This window comes from Rhea americana, unplaced genomic scaffold, assembly GCF_003343005.1.
Source record: "Rhea americana isolate MKP2758 unplaced genomic scaffold, rheAme1 scaffold_86, whole genome shotgun sequence".
In the NCBI taxonomy this organism is placed as follows: Eukaryota; Metazoa; Chordata; class Aves; order Rheiformes; family Rheidae; genus Rhea; species Rhea americana.
The window spans coordinates 2,315,359-2,327,856 of NW_028187044.1; the positions used below are offsets into that span (position 1 = coordinate 2,315,359).

The following is a 12,498-nucleotide window of genomic DNA, read 5'->3' on the forward strand; positions in this document are numbered from 1 at the left end:
TGAAACAACCCACATACCAAATTACCTAGTCTGGGGATGCTCTTTGATTTGAGCTGCTTGTTTTTATTSATGTTTTATATATGTTAATCCCTTTATGTATTTTTTCAAATTCAAAAACKTTGTGCAGAAAGCTTTCTGGGATGCTGAAGACTGAGAAAGATGATCAAAAGTCTGCCTAGGCAACAGTTTTGTCTCTTCCAGAARGAAGAACCAGCTGATTTTTGTCCTCTTGTGTGTATGGAATAACACCCCCATGTGTTTGTTTGTGTGTRTATATTTAGTGCATATACGTGAAACCAGAGAAAGAAAATATTTGTTCTAGGATTTATTCTTAATTACCTTGTATGGACTCATTGGTCTCAGTTTTCAGCAAGTCAGTTAATGAGTTTTTTCTTGGATATTAAAGTAATTACAAGGACACAAGTCTATTGGCTTTATGCTTGAAGCTTTATTCCATTACTTCTGCCCTTCTTTCTCCTCCCTCCCCTGAGCCAGCAGTATTTATAGTTGTCGGATATTTCCTATTTTGCTCTATTTCTCAGTTGACAAGCTTGGAAACCTCACATGCATGGAGTTTTTGAGCCTACCTAGGCTGGCATGGTCTAAGCTGTTTACAACTAGTGAAGTGACAACAGCAATGAATTGTATGGGCTGGCCATGGCCAAATTCCCTAGCTGTGTGCTCAGTTGTGTTGTGGCCAAGAGCTGTGGGACATGCATCATGTCCCTTGCAAGCTGAAAATGTTGCAGGGAGGGTTTCATGGGCAGAACCTGACAGCGAGTCCTCCAGGTCACAGGAAGGATCTGATCTTGGGTGAAAGCTGCTTAGCAGTTCCTTGCCAGTTTGCTCTTTCCTGTAGCTGAGAGCTAGCTAACCTGAAGGCTCTAGGCTGGTGAAGTCCTGATGCTGGTTTTGTGATTTTTTTTTTTCCTTGTTGTGAGTAAGATGCCCAAGTGGAGGCTCTTACATAGCATGGGAAGAAGGTGGAAGAAACTATAGGGTCAAGGTGTTCACAGGCAAGGGTGTTGGTTGCTTTTTTTTTTGTGTGTGTGTGTGTGTGCAGATTTTGGGCACCAAAAGGCGTTGAACAAAGATGACAGATTGTTRATTTTTTCTTACATATAGCACCCATCATAAAAATAGAAATGGAAGGAGGAGGTTTGGGCTTATTCTAAGCAGGATCCCAGTTGCCTCCATTTGGTACAGGGGTGGTGTTTCCTCTTCTGGTGCTCATGGAGTTGATTGTTTACACAGGTTTGCTTAGCAAGTGCACAATTTAAAAAATGATTTGACAAGAAAACAGACTTGCCTGCACATGTGCATGCACAGAAATTTTTATAAGCTGTATAAATGTACAGTGCAGACAAAGAGCATGTTCCTCTCGCGATGGTATGGCAGCTAAGCAAGATGGAAGCATGGCAGCCTCCTGTTCTGYGCGCACAGCTTCTCCTGCAGAGCCCTCCCTGCCAGCCCACCTTCGAGGCCCCTGCGGTAGCTGCTGCCAATTTTGAGCTGAAATCTTATGTTGAACATCAAGATGTAATGCAGGAAAAGCAAGTGTAGTAGTAGGGTTGTACTTGGGAAGACTTCTGAGACCTTGATTAGTGTTAGTCTTGCATAGCATGTTGTAGAAGCTTTGGGTGTCACCTGCGCTGCTGTTTCAGACTAGCGGGTGGTGCTGCATAATCATCAGGTAGTTCTGAGGGAATTGCAGGCAGTGAGCTGAAGAGGAAGGATGCTACGCTAGTGCCTGACAGCTTCCTCCACGGTTTGAAGTGAATCAGATCAGCAGCTTTGCAGTCATCTTCCTTTCAGCTTGCAGTGTCTTGGCAACACTGATAAAGAAGAAAATAAAGGATGAATTGAGGGCTGAAGTGATGATCATACAAAGCCTTAGAACAACTCTTCTCCCTTCCTGGTCCAGTGAGACCTCTTACAGCTGTAACATCTTTCTGCTTTATGTGGGATGTAGCAATCGGGTTAAACAAAAGTACCAAAGTGTTGTCGACAACAGGGAAGTGGAGATCTTTGTCCTATGTCTTCCTGGACTCTCCTCTTTCCAGGGGTGATCAGGCCACCTTTTGTGGTCTGACTTCTGTCTCAGCAAAGCTTGACCAGATGCACTTGTTCATTGCTGTCCCTCTGTTTTTCTTCCCATTTTTGCTTTGCTGCTAGCCACACGCTTCCTGCCCACTGTTCCCATGTTTTTCTCTATCTTCCTGACTTCATTCTGCATCTCTGCCTTTCTCCCTTCTGCTTAGCACCRCTAATTAGCGCTCTGTTGGAAGCCACGTTGCTAGAGATCCCCTGACCTGATCTGTGTTGTCTGTGTGTCCAGTGAAGAATGGCAGAACAAGGGCTGCTACCAAGCCCTGCTATCGGCCCTTCTTGGCATCACCGTAGCGGCCGTGAACTGGCTGGTTACAATGGAATATCCTTTTTTCTCCAGTTTTTCATAACTGAAAAATATTTCTGTGCAACCTTAAAGATTCTTTTTGAGTGTGTGTATGCATTAAGCTGAGTCAGTAGAACTTTAAGACTGACTGGAGCAATGCTATGTAGTTAGACTGCAATTACAGGATTTGATTTTTAACTTCTGGAAAATAACCTTTCAACTGACAAACAACCTTTAAAATAATGCTGTTTGACTCAGTCAAATGAGAGGATATGTTTTGGGCAAACCCATAATGGCAAAGTTCTTTCAGAYTTCTGAGACAGGCAAAAGATTGTTTTATATGAGTGTCATTTTTGTGTTGTAGGAATGACAAATGACAACCAGTGATTAGGAAATGCTTTTGCAGAGTTATTAGGTATTTAATAAGCAAGAAAAGTAGTTTAGAAAATGCCAGAGTACAGTGAGGGTAGAGTTTTAGAAGGGATGACAGCATTTTCCGTGRCCAATAACCTGTCTACTGTTGAGAACTCATTTGAAATGTAAAGTGTGGAAAGGWCAAATAAGCTGGCCACAGCATATCTGGGAAAATCAAGGGTGGCTTGTTGCAGAACAGCTATGTAACGTGATAAAGATTACATCTTGACATCAAACTAGATTGTGCATTTCTTGACTGGCATGAGAAGAGGGCTGTGTTGGAGGCACTCTGGTCCTACTGAGTAAAATTGGCTTCCAATACATGGTTGTTTCTGGAGTTGGCTGCTCAGCAACACTTCCACCAAGCTGTGCTCTGCTGGCCCTTCTCCTGGGAGCTGCACTTCCTCTGCTTAATTAGGTAAGTGGCTCTTCCACTTTCTCTGTTCCTCTTGCCTTCAGGCTCATGTCTTGAAGGTCTTGATGCCAGTGCTCACTAGCACAGCCCCCTAAACTGACTGCTAGTCTGATAAACCACCGTCAGTGAGAGGATTTATTTTGCCAGATAAGCTTGAGAAGATGCTGCAACTGAAATTGCTTTAATTGGTATTAAAATATCAAATTCAGTGTGGCTGTGGTTTGGGGAAAAAGAGAAAGTAGGAAGTTCCCAATGCTTCTGTCATTTTGGGTATCATCGTACCTCTGACTTAAATTTTTCTTTTCCTGATATGAGTTACATCAATATGTGGAAAAAGATATAATCTCTAACTACTGGTGAAATGAGTCCTGGTAAATGTAATCCTCCATGTATAAACAAATGGTACAAATGTTCCAGTAGCAGTGACATTAAGGCTGTCTGGAAAAGCCATAGGAACTATGGCTGCTTCAGTTGATTTCTTGGCATCTCTAAAATGATGAGAAAAGGGTAATAATTACAGAATGGTTGAGGTTGGAAGGGACCTCTGGAGATCATCAGGTCCAACCCCTGCTCAAGCAGGGTYGCCTAAGGCAGACTGCCCAGAATGGTGGTGAGAACTGTCTGATACTAATTAGTACTAGCTTGGTGAGCCTAGACAGGAGTACTGTCAGCAGGCCATCTGAGAGGACCTTTTCACCAGTCAATTCACCAGTCAATATGGGTGAAGTTTAGCTGCAGAAGTTGTAAGGATATAACATTAAATGGGTCAGCTCTCTTTGCCTTCTGCCCCACACACCTAGGGGAGGGGGAGAGAACACAACCCATACCTCTGCTGTGGCTGTGGTTCTTCTCTAAGATAAGGCTTTTGCTSTGGCTGTTAAAAGTGCTCACCTTGTCATTGGGAGGAAGCTGGGAGGTTACCGATGTTTAAATGCTGTGGGGTAGTGAGTGAGAAGTTTACGGGCTAGAACAAGCCTGGAGTGAACCTGGGTCTGCTGTTTTCCCCTATTGCTCTGAGTGATCCTGAGCACTTGCAGTGCTGCAACACCTCTCCTTCCCTGCTGGGGCTAACATAGGAGCAAAGTCTTGGGAGAGTGGGAGAGGATCAGCCTCATTTGTTCCAGTATTTGAAACCTTTAACTGTTCCCAGGCAGTTAATGTCAGGCCTCTGGAAAGCTGTTTTGGGCTCAGACTAAATTGCATCATCCAGGTGTCAAATATCAGGTGCAAGAATCAAAAGTTGCTCACCTTGGGTGCTGAATGCAGATTATCAGAAAATAGCCATATGCCAGTTTGTTACGGTGATACTCGCGTGCTTGAGCTGGCACATAGCTTCTCATGCCRAATGTCTTTCAGTGAGATGAGTAAAAGTGGAGTGCAGATGCCGTGGGTATAGCCCRTTCTAGCGTTAGAACGTGGAGTCGGCTCCCCTGAGCTGGTGTGCCCCGAATTTTCATCGGCGCAATTGCAGCGGAGGGTGTTCAGTACCCTGTGATCTGTGTGAACAGCACTTAATGCTCCTAATTATTTCCTTTATTTTCACAACTGTAAGAAGTGTAAGTACAGGATGACTAATCTCCCCAGAAAAGAGTCAGTGGAAGTAGAAGAGCGCTGCTCTGTATTTTTACTTACCTCAATTAATATACTTGTGGCTCAAGGCACACCCCTATCCAATGCCATCGTGTCTGGAAACTGTGTTTGCGAGTGACAGAAGTGCTACCGTAGCRATGAACTTTAACTTACGGCTCTGGATTTGAATACGAGTCTCCACCATAAAGGTGGAGGACTTCTGAAAGGGGGATACTGTATACGTGAGTAGTAGGGGCCAAGAGGGGGGGGAGTTGGGTAGCTAGAAGTATCGTTGACTAAGGCCTTGGTTTGCTTTGTTATCACCGTGGGAGATGTTCAGAAGCACAAAGAGCAGGTGGGTATCTGTATCCCACTGAACCCCTCAGCTGTGTCTGTTCTGAGCAGGTGAGCTGGACAGTGCTGGTGGGGACTGTCTGCCCGGAGCTGGCTGCTGCCACTGTTAGGCCAGCTGGAAATCACTTACRAACAGCAGTACACGTGTCCCACAGACTGCTGAGCGCACAGAATTCCGGTCCGCCAACCTCAGGCATCTGGGGCCTTGATCTAGTCCAAAAGTGCTGCCTTTGTTGCAGGCCCATGCAATTAAAGTTTTACTTATGGGGCTATTCTTACAACCAATGCTATACTAAAATTCATGTCACTATAAGTATTTGTAATAAAACTAACAGTATGTAATCATAAATAGCTTGAATGCTCATTTTAGTATTAAAATTTACCGTCCCTAGAGTATACTAACCTTAGTTTTATTTTAGTCAATGTTGACTTCATCAAATACATCTGTGTTGGTGTTTCTTTCAATAGCATATTTGCTTAATATTCATATAGTGAAGCATAAGAAAGATGCTGGTGAATGTTTTTCTTTGAAACTGCTTTCTGCTTTGTACTTCCCACCTGTCAAGTCTATTTGAATCCTTTTAGTTTTTTGGTCTGTTAAAAGCATTAGAGGAGGATAAAGATAGTTCTCCAGTTCATTAGAAGGGGACAGTTGTGAACATAATTGAAAAATAAAAGCATGTTGTTAAAATGTGTGTTGCTGTGTCCCTGGCTATTGTACTTACAGGAAACTCATCCCCATAGTAGCTAAGCCTCTGCTAAATAATTACCAATAGATTTGTTCTTTTATTCTTTTCTTCTAACTTGTATGAAAGCTCTAGCTTGACCATGGGGGTGTGTGTGTATATATAAAAATATAAAAAAATATATAAAAACTTTGTATACATGTTTGCATGTTGTGTGTGGAAGCTAAGCCAAAGGGTTCACTGTTTACGTTCCTAATCCTTTTAGAAGTGAGATCAGGATTATAGGTCTGAAGCAGTTGCAGTTTTCTCATGGGCAGAACAGTTTCACTAGAGGCAGTTCTAGTGTTATGGTAAGATGTAGTTATCCTGGAAAATCACAGATTAGGAAAAGCAAGTGTTTTCTCCAAAGCCAAGGCAATTTCTTGAAAGGCCAAGAACTAGATCAGTGCTTAATAGGCAGCCACCTTAGATAGTGGAGCCTCAGGTGTCCTTCCCGCTCTGCTGCCATCTCTCAGGTGCTGTTCAGCAGCAGATGAGCGGGATCACGCCTAACCTGTCACTTGCTGTTTGCTGTGTTTTATAAAACAAGCATGCAAACTTAGTTCAGGGAATTTCCTGTCCTTCAGGCTTGCTTGAAAGTTTACAGTCTGCATATTCAAGGAATGAAGATGCCAGCTGCAAACCAATGGGTTTAATGGTCTTTCTTCACTTTCAGTTGCTGACGACTGTTTCTCTGAACTCCTTGCACAGAATCACTTTCACATTTGACTTGAATGTTTTGGGGAATGCTGCAGTGTTTTATGGAACTGCCTTCGTCCGGGGGAAACGGCCTGCTCTTGCCTTTGTTTCAGTCTCTAGAAGTGCTGTTTTGTGGGCATCATCTCCCTGTATCTGAAAGACTTCTTGGAGAATCTGCTGGCCTTTCATTTTACGCTTCAGCACTGAGATAAAAGGTTTCCCAGGGTGCTTCTGCCTAGCAGGTTGTCAGTATCTAGATGATGCTGGTGATCACCCTGAGCAGTCTGAACATGCATAGTTAAGTAGCTGCATCTCCAGTGTGGTCTTTTGCAAACCRTCGCGTTCAGGTCGGACAGCGCCGTGGCGCGGGCTCTTTGTGCTTCYGGGGAAGTTCGGAGTTTCCTCCTCCTGTTCGGCGATCAAATCGGCTTAGCTGCCCTAGCAGCTAACRCAGCTTGGCGCTTCAGGAAGCTGCGATCTTTGACGCCAGGGTTCTCGTTTTCAGAGTTGTGGCTCGTATTAAACAATCYGCTGACGTATGTAGGACCGGATTCTTGGAGCTAGTGAATTAATTTGTCTGTGTACCTGTGCTCACAACCATTAACTGAGGTGAGGCACATCTAAACCTAGGTTTTCATTCAGTGCTCACCCTGAATTACTTTCATTACAGTTCACCTTTCTCTGCAGGTGMAGAATAGCCTCTGGACACCTGAGCAGGGAAAACATTCAGCCCGTGTCTTTAGGGGGACAAAGAGGGAAGGGAAACGAAAATTAAGTGCCGAAGTTTTCTTGACTTTTTTCCTTGTTAAGTTCTTACACAATTCGTATTTGGCTGTGAGAATAGAGCATGTTGTTGCCCTAGAGATATTTGTTAATGCTACTTCAGGAATCGGCACTGGTCTGTAGCGTGTTCGACTGTTTGAGTTGCAGGCCTGAGGTCTCTAAAGAAAACAGCTGTGCTGTTTGGTCGTGAGCAAAAYGTGGGTTACCCTAGAAACAGCGTAAGCGTGATAGCAGGACCAGCAGTGCAGAGGACCTTGTCRTGCTGTGTTGTAATTGCCACAAGTAACAGTGGTAACTGGGGCTGTTGTATGCTTTTTACCACTTCCAAAACCATTTGTTGCTGGAAAATGTGCATATGATTTTTTTTCTGAATAGGACTTTCATATTTGCAGGATATTTATTACTGTTCAAACAAAATATATGGGGTGTGTTAAGAGGAAAAAAGACAGTTGAGAGCAATTTCTTTGTTTTCATGGTTTTCTTGTGGGAACCATTTACGGATGTGCAGTTTAATTTTTAAACTGAATCAATGAGATGGACCTAATTAAAATCAAACTGTTTCCCAATAAATCAGACTTGTGATTTTTGGTGCTACTACTTTTAGATCTGTAAACTTAGATGTTTCTGAAGTGGAGGTGGAACATATTTGCAAATTAGAAGGTATATCAACTGAATGTGTTAAATTCATCAAACTGGGTTCAGCAGGGCATAAAATGTACATCTATAGATCTCATTAGCTCAGCCCATGTCACTTAAAGCTGTGGTAAGTACTATCTTGATTTAGTTATCTAACAATAATCTTTGATTATTGGAATTTGAAYGTGCTTTCTTTATAGGCACAAGAGGGGAAAAGAATCTAAAGATGGTTTGTTTTGGGACATGTCCTTGAAAAAACCCCTTGTACTCTAGATAAGGACATGCATTTTAAGTCTGAGCTACTACAAGTTCTGTCAGAGATAAAGATTTATGACCAAGGTTAGACTAGACCATCACAATATTGTCTTGGTTAGTATGATAGCAAAGTGTGTAAGTGAATTTTAAGCTACAGAAAGTACAATTTTGTGTCCACAGTGTCTATTCCATTTAATCTGTATCAGAGAAGTCACAGATATAATGTCTGAATCATTATTGTTCTTAACAGACAATTACCCTTCCACTGATTCATATTCTCTGCCGTACAGTTTGTTGCTTTTTTTTTAAGCCACTTCTAGACTGTTTAAATAGCTACATGTCCCACTTGAAATAAGTGTATGGACTTTCATTTCTAGTTTGTGTTTATGTATTTTTTGTCAATATTGCCAATAAATTGCTTATGCAGGTTTCTACACTTTTGATATATATCAGTGATTACTGAAAAACATGAATGGGTTGAATTCTTAAGGATTGTTACTAATCCCAACTGATTTGGGGGATATGACTATTAAAGCAATTTGCTGTTACATACTTAAAAGCTTAATTTCCAAGAATTAAATCTTTCCTTGCAATTTTGTTAACTAGTGGTTATTCCTGAGCAGTAAGTCAACAGAATAACTTTTTTTCAATTTCATCTTAATGTTTTATTTAACCTAGGACTATTGGTCCTTTGATTCCAGTGGTGTGACTTGGATATTCAGGAATTTGCATAAAACCATTAGATATAATGAGATATATGCACTGAGGGAGGGAGACTAATACACATGCCATGCAATTGCAGATTTCAATATCCTTTTCATGGGCATTATGCCGAAAGAAATAAAAGTAGTACAAAACATAGATTTCTTTCAACTTGTTCTCTGATCATTGGGCAGTGTAAAACATGAGATGCATCTAGAGCTCAACTAGGTCTGGTTTATTTTAAAAATGGAATTGTCTTTTGTGCTAAACGGCAGTCTGTTTTAGGAAGCCACACTGACTAGGAAAAACTCCTGTATCTGGACTTTGGTAATAAATTGTGCGATGGTCTGTGAATGATGAAAAGTTACTTTAAGAAATGTGTTTTTYCTCAATAAAAATATGTAATATTGCATAGCATTTAACAAGTGAAGCCTTGTTGAACAGGGATGAAGGCAGTAGCATAATACAGAATACTCTCTGAAGTCTATAGAATTAAGTCAAGTGGTTATTTTTTTCATAAGGTGAGGCGCTTTGTCCTAAAGAGAAGTCTTTGTGATGGTTACAAAATTCTATGGAAAACTTGTCCTGCTCTAACAAAATTAAGTGGACTTTGCTCTAAGAGGTAGCTTTAGTTGATCAGATTTTCCTATGTCTGTCTTTTCACAGCTCAGAGAAGTGAGCTTCCCTCAGCTGAGGGTGGCAAGTAAAGTTGGTGACTCAGCTTGAGCCTCTAGGGATAACGTGGTGGAAGGAAACAGCCTTTTGGAGTGGATTATTAGCAGGGCTATTGTGAACCATAGGTAAAGTCAAGTCATGGACTGGGGTTTTTAAAATATGCTTAGCAAGAGCTGGTCTTGGCCTTGCAATCTGCACTGCCTCTGCCTAAATACGGGCACCCTTGCTAAGGAAGAGATGTGAGAGTCTGGCAGAGGTTGGGGCAGTTTTCTACAGGAGCCGTCCTCCTGGGGCGGTTTTATACAGCAACTAGTGTCATGGGTCTAGTAAAGAGGGAAGGGTTATAAAGAAAAAGGAGGAGAACACAACACTTCAACTATTGTAGCTTGGGGAAGGAATCCGTAACCAGCGATGCTCCTGATGTAGGCTTGAGTCTCTCCATCTTGAACTCTTTGCTCTTTATACCTCACTTCAGTAATCCTTGAGCCAGCCTCGTTGTAGCTGGTTAGGTTGTTGCATTATTRTGTAAGCTGTATTGATTTTTATTCTAGCTTGAAGGGCTAGCCTGTAGGTCTTGCAACCTTGAAGCTCTTTAGAGCACTCTCATTAACACGAGTGAAATGAGCAGCTTGCTTTGGATCTTTCTGTCATACTTCGTCGTACCTTTCGGTAGGAATAATCATGCAACTTGCTCATTCTGTACTTTGCTGTTACAGGTTCGTTGGGAGGACAGACAAATCAGATGTGGTCTTGGTCTGGTGTGCTAGGATTTATGCTTTTGCTGTACTAAGAGGATGATGAACTTATTCTTACCCTTATGCACAAATAAGTCTTACTGGGTTGACCTTGACTCAGGTTAAGTACCTACCTGAATGTTTTCMTAAAATCGGACAGTCTTTTTCAATGCTCTGTACAGCTCGTGAAATCTCGTGGAGTCGCATCTTGCCCTTYGTTCCATAGCACGGGTTTGAGCTTTAAAAAGCAAAGCTCAGATGTTTTTGCCATTGAGTGCCATAGGGGACCTTAGACTGATGCCTGGTATTTTTGAATTGTTTAACAGTCTAACTGCTATTATGAAWAATCAATCCAAATTCAAAAAAATGGAGCCTTTTTTAATGTACAGCAAACTTTAAAGTTTCTCCGATGTTCATGTGGAAATCACAGGATTCATTATCTCTTAGACTTTTATTACTTATCACCTGACCAAAAAAGGTGTGTTCTTTCTATTACTGTTATTAAGGATGATCTGTGTGCCTGTTCTCTAATAGCTACTCACCTCACACTTCTAAAACTGAAACTTTTCTTTGGATRGTAGGAGAGGTAAGTCGTGCCCAACCCAGCTTGCTATATCTGTTACTTTTATGAAACTGACTCTRAATCAAAGTTCTTAACTTTCTTCACATACTGGCTTAAATCGTATGTTTGAGTCATGTCTCCTCTGATTGCCTTGCTTTGAGGTGTTTGTGTTCCTTCTCCCCTCTCATGTTTTTGTGTGAATCTTCTTTATACCTAACAAACTTTCCTGTGTCCATATTGTTGTTGTTTTCAAGAGCTGTAGGAAAAATGTAGTTTCCTCTTGTTGAGACAGATGATGTGAAAAGATTCAAAAACTAGCGCTATGGGTATTTTCARGGGCATAACAGTGCTAATGTAACAAAGAACAAATAATAAAATCTACCACAGAGGGATTTCAGGTCTATAAAACAACTTGTATGAATACGATAGACTGAGTAGAAGTGATTTACAYGGATGCAACTACAGATCTCTTGAAAAATGTAGCTGAATATTGATTTGAATATCTGAAGACAGCACTGTCAACTTATTTGTGTTCAAAAATTGCTGTCCTGTATTTGCAGGAAAGTTGCTCCCAGGTCAGAAATAGATGGTGTAGAAGAGGCTGCAAAACTGAATATAAGCAGCCTAAAGGTGAAAGTAAATTACTTAAACATTTAATGTGAGGTAGATCATGCAGCACATCTTTATGTTGAGTTTGAACTCTACTGTTAAGACTTAATTTTAATAATTGAGTTTGGCTCTTGCGTTAGTAAAAGGCAGATGTAAAGCATGGACATCTGAAATTATTAGCTTTTACTCTGCTGTCCTGTGACCTATGTGAATAAGCAAGCTGCAGTGTGTGGAAGATGAGAAGGCTCGTATGACTTCAGGTGTGCTGGGATGRTGTGTGCTGCTTCTCGGCTCCTCCCCTGTTGTTGCTCTTGCTTCCTACCAGGAGRCTGTGTAGGACACTTTGTCCAGGCGCCAGTCTGAGGCGGCAAGATGTTCCCACCACTGACTGCATCAAGCAACCTAGAMAGGTTTTGGAGCTGTTGTAGCATGTAAACTGCTTTTTGCCTGTGCAGTCACTGAGTTAAGGCATGTGATAGATATGTGTATATGTAATTATACTMAGTTTTTTGAAATGAGATTTGACCTGATTAAAGTAGGGGTAGAATAATTAATTTTGTTCTTTCAGGGGTGAATTCAAACCTTAATAAGACAAATCAAACAAAAACAATGGAGAAACATTAATAAGAAGAATTTCCTAAGTGAGAAAGGGTGCATACAGCAGAAGCTTTGAAGTCAACCTGAATAATGCCTGCTGTAACATAAACACTCAAAGAAAGTACTTATCCTTCTGTTTGAATTAATTTTGCAGCTAAGAAACAAAATTGCTGCCTGAATATCTGGTTGAAATTTTGGCTATGTTACTTGTTTGTGGGTGGTCTCAGACTAGTTACTTGGCCTATATTCTTCAGCTTTAATCATAAAATATGCTGGCAATTTGCTTGTCTTTTGCTTTGTGTGTCGTGTCTGATACTTGTACTTACCTAGTAGAACTGCCTGCATTGGCTTGACCTTGTTTGGTGTTAGGTACA

The 12,498-nt window shown here is 41.4% G+C and overlaps 1 protein-coding gene across 1 annotated transcript in view; it reads left to right on the plus strand.

The window, feature by feature from the left end:
• Positions 1-12,498, plus strand: part of GRID1 (glutamate ionotropic receptor delta type subunit 1) — a 492,844-nt gene that overhangs the window by 140,112 nt on the left and 340,234 nt on the right. The window lies entirely within an intron of this gene.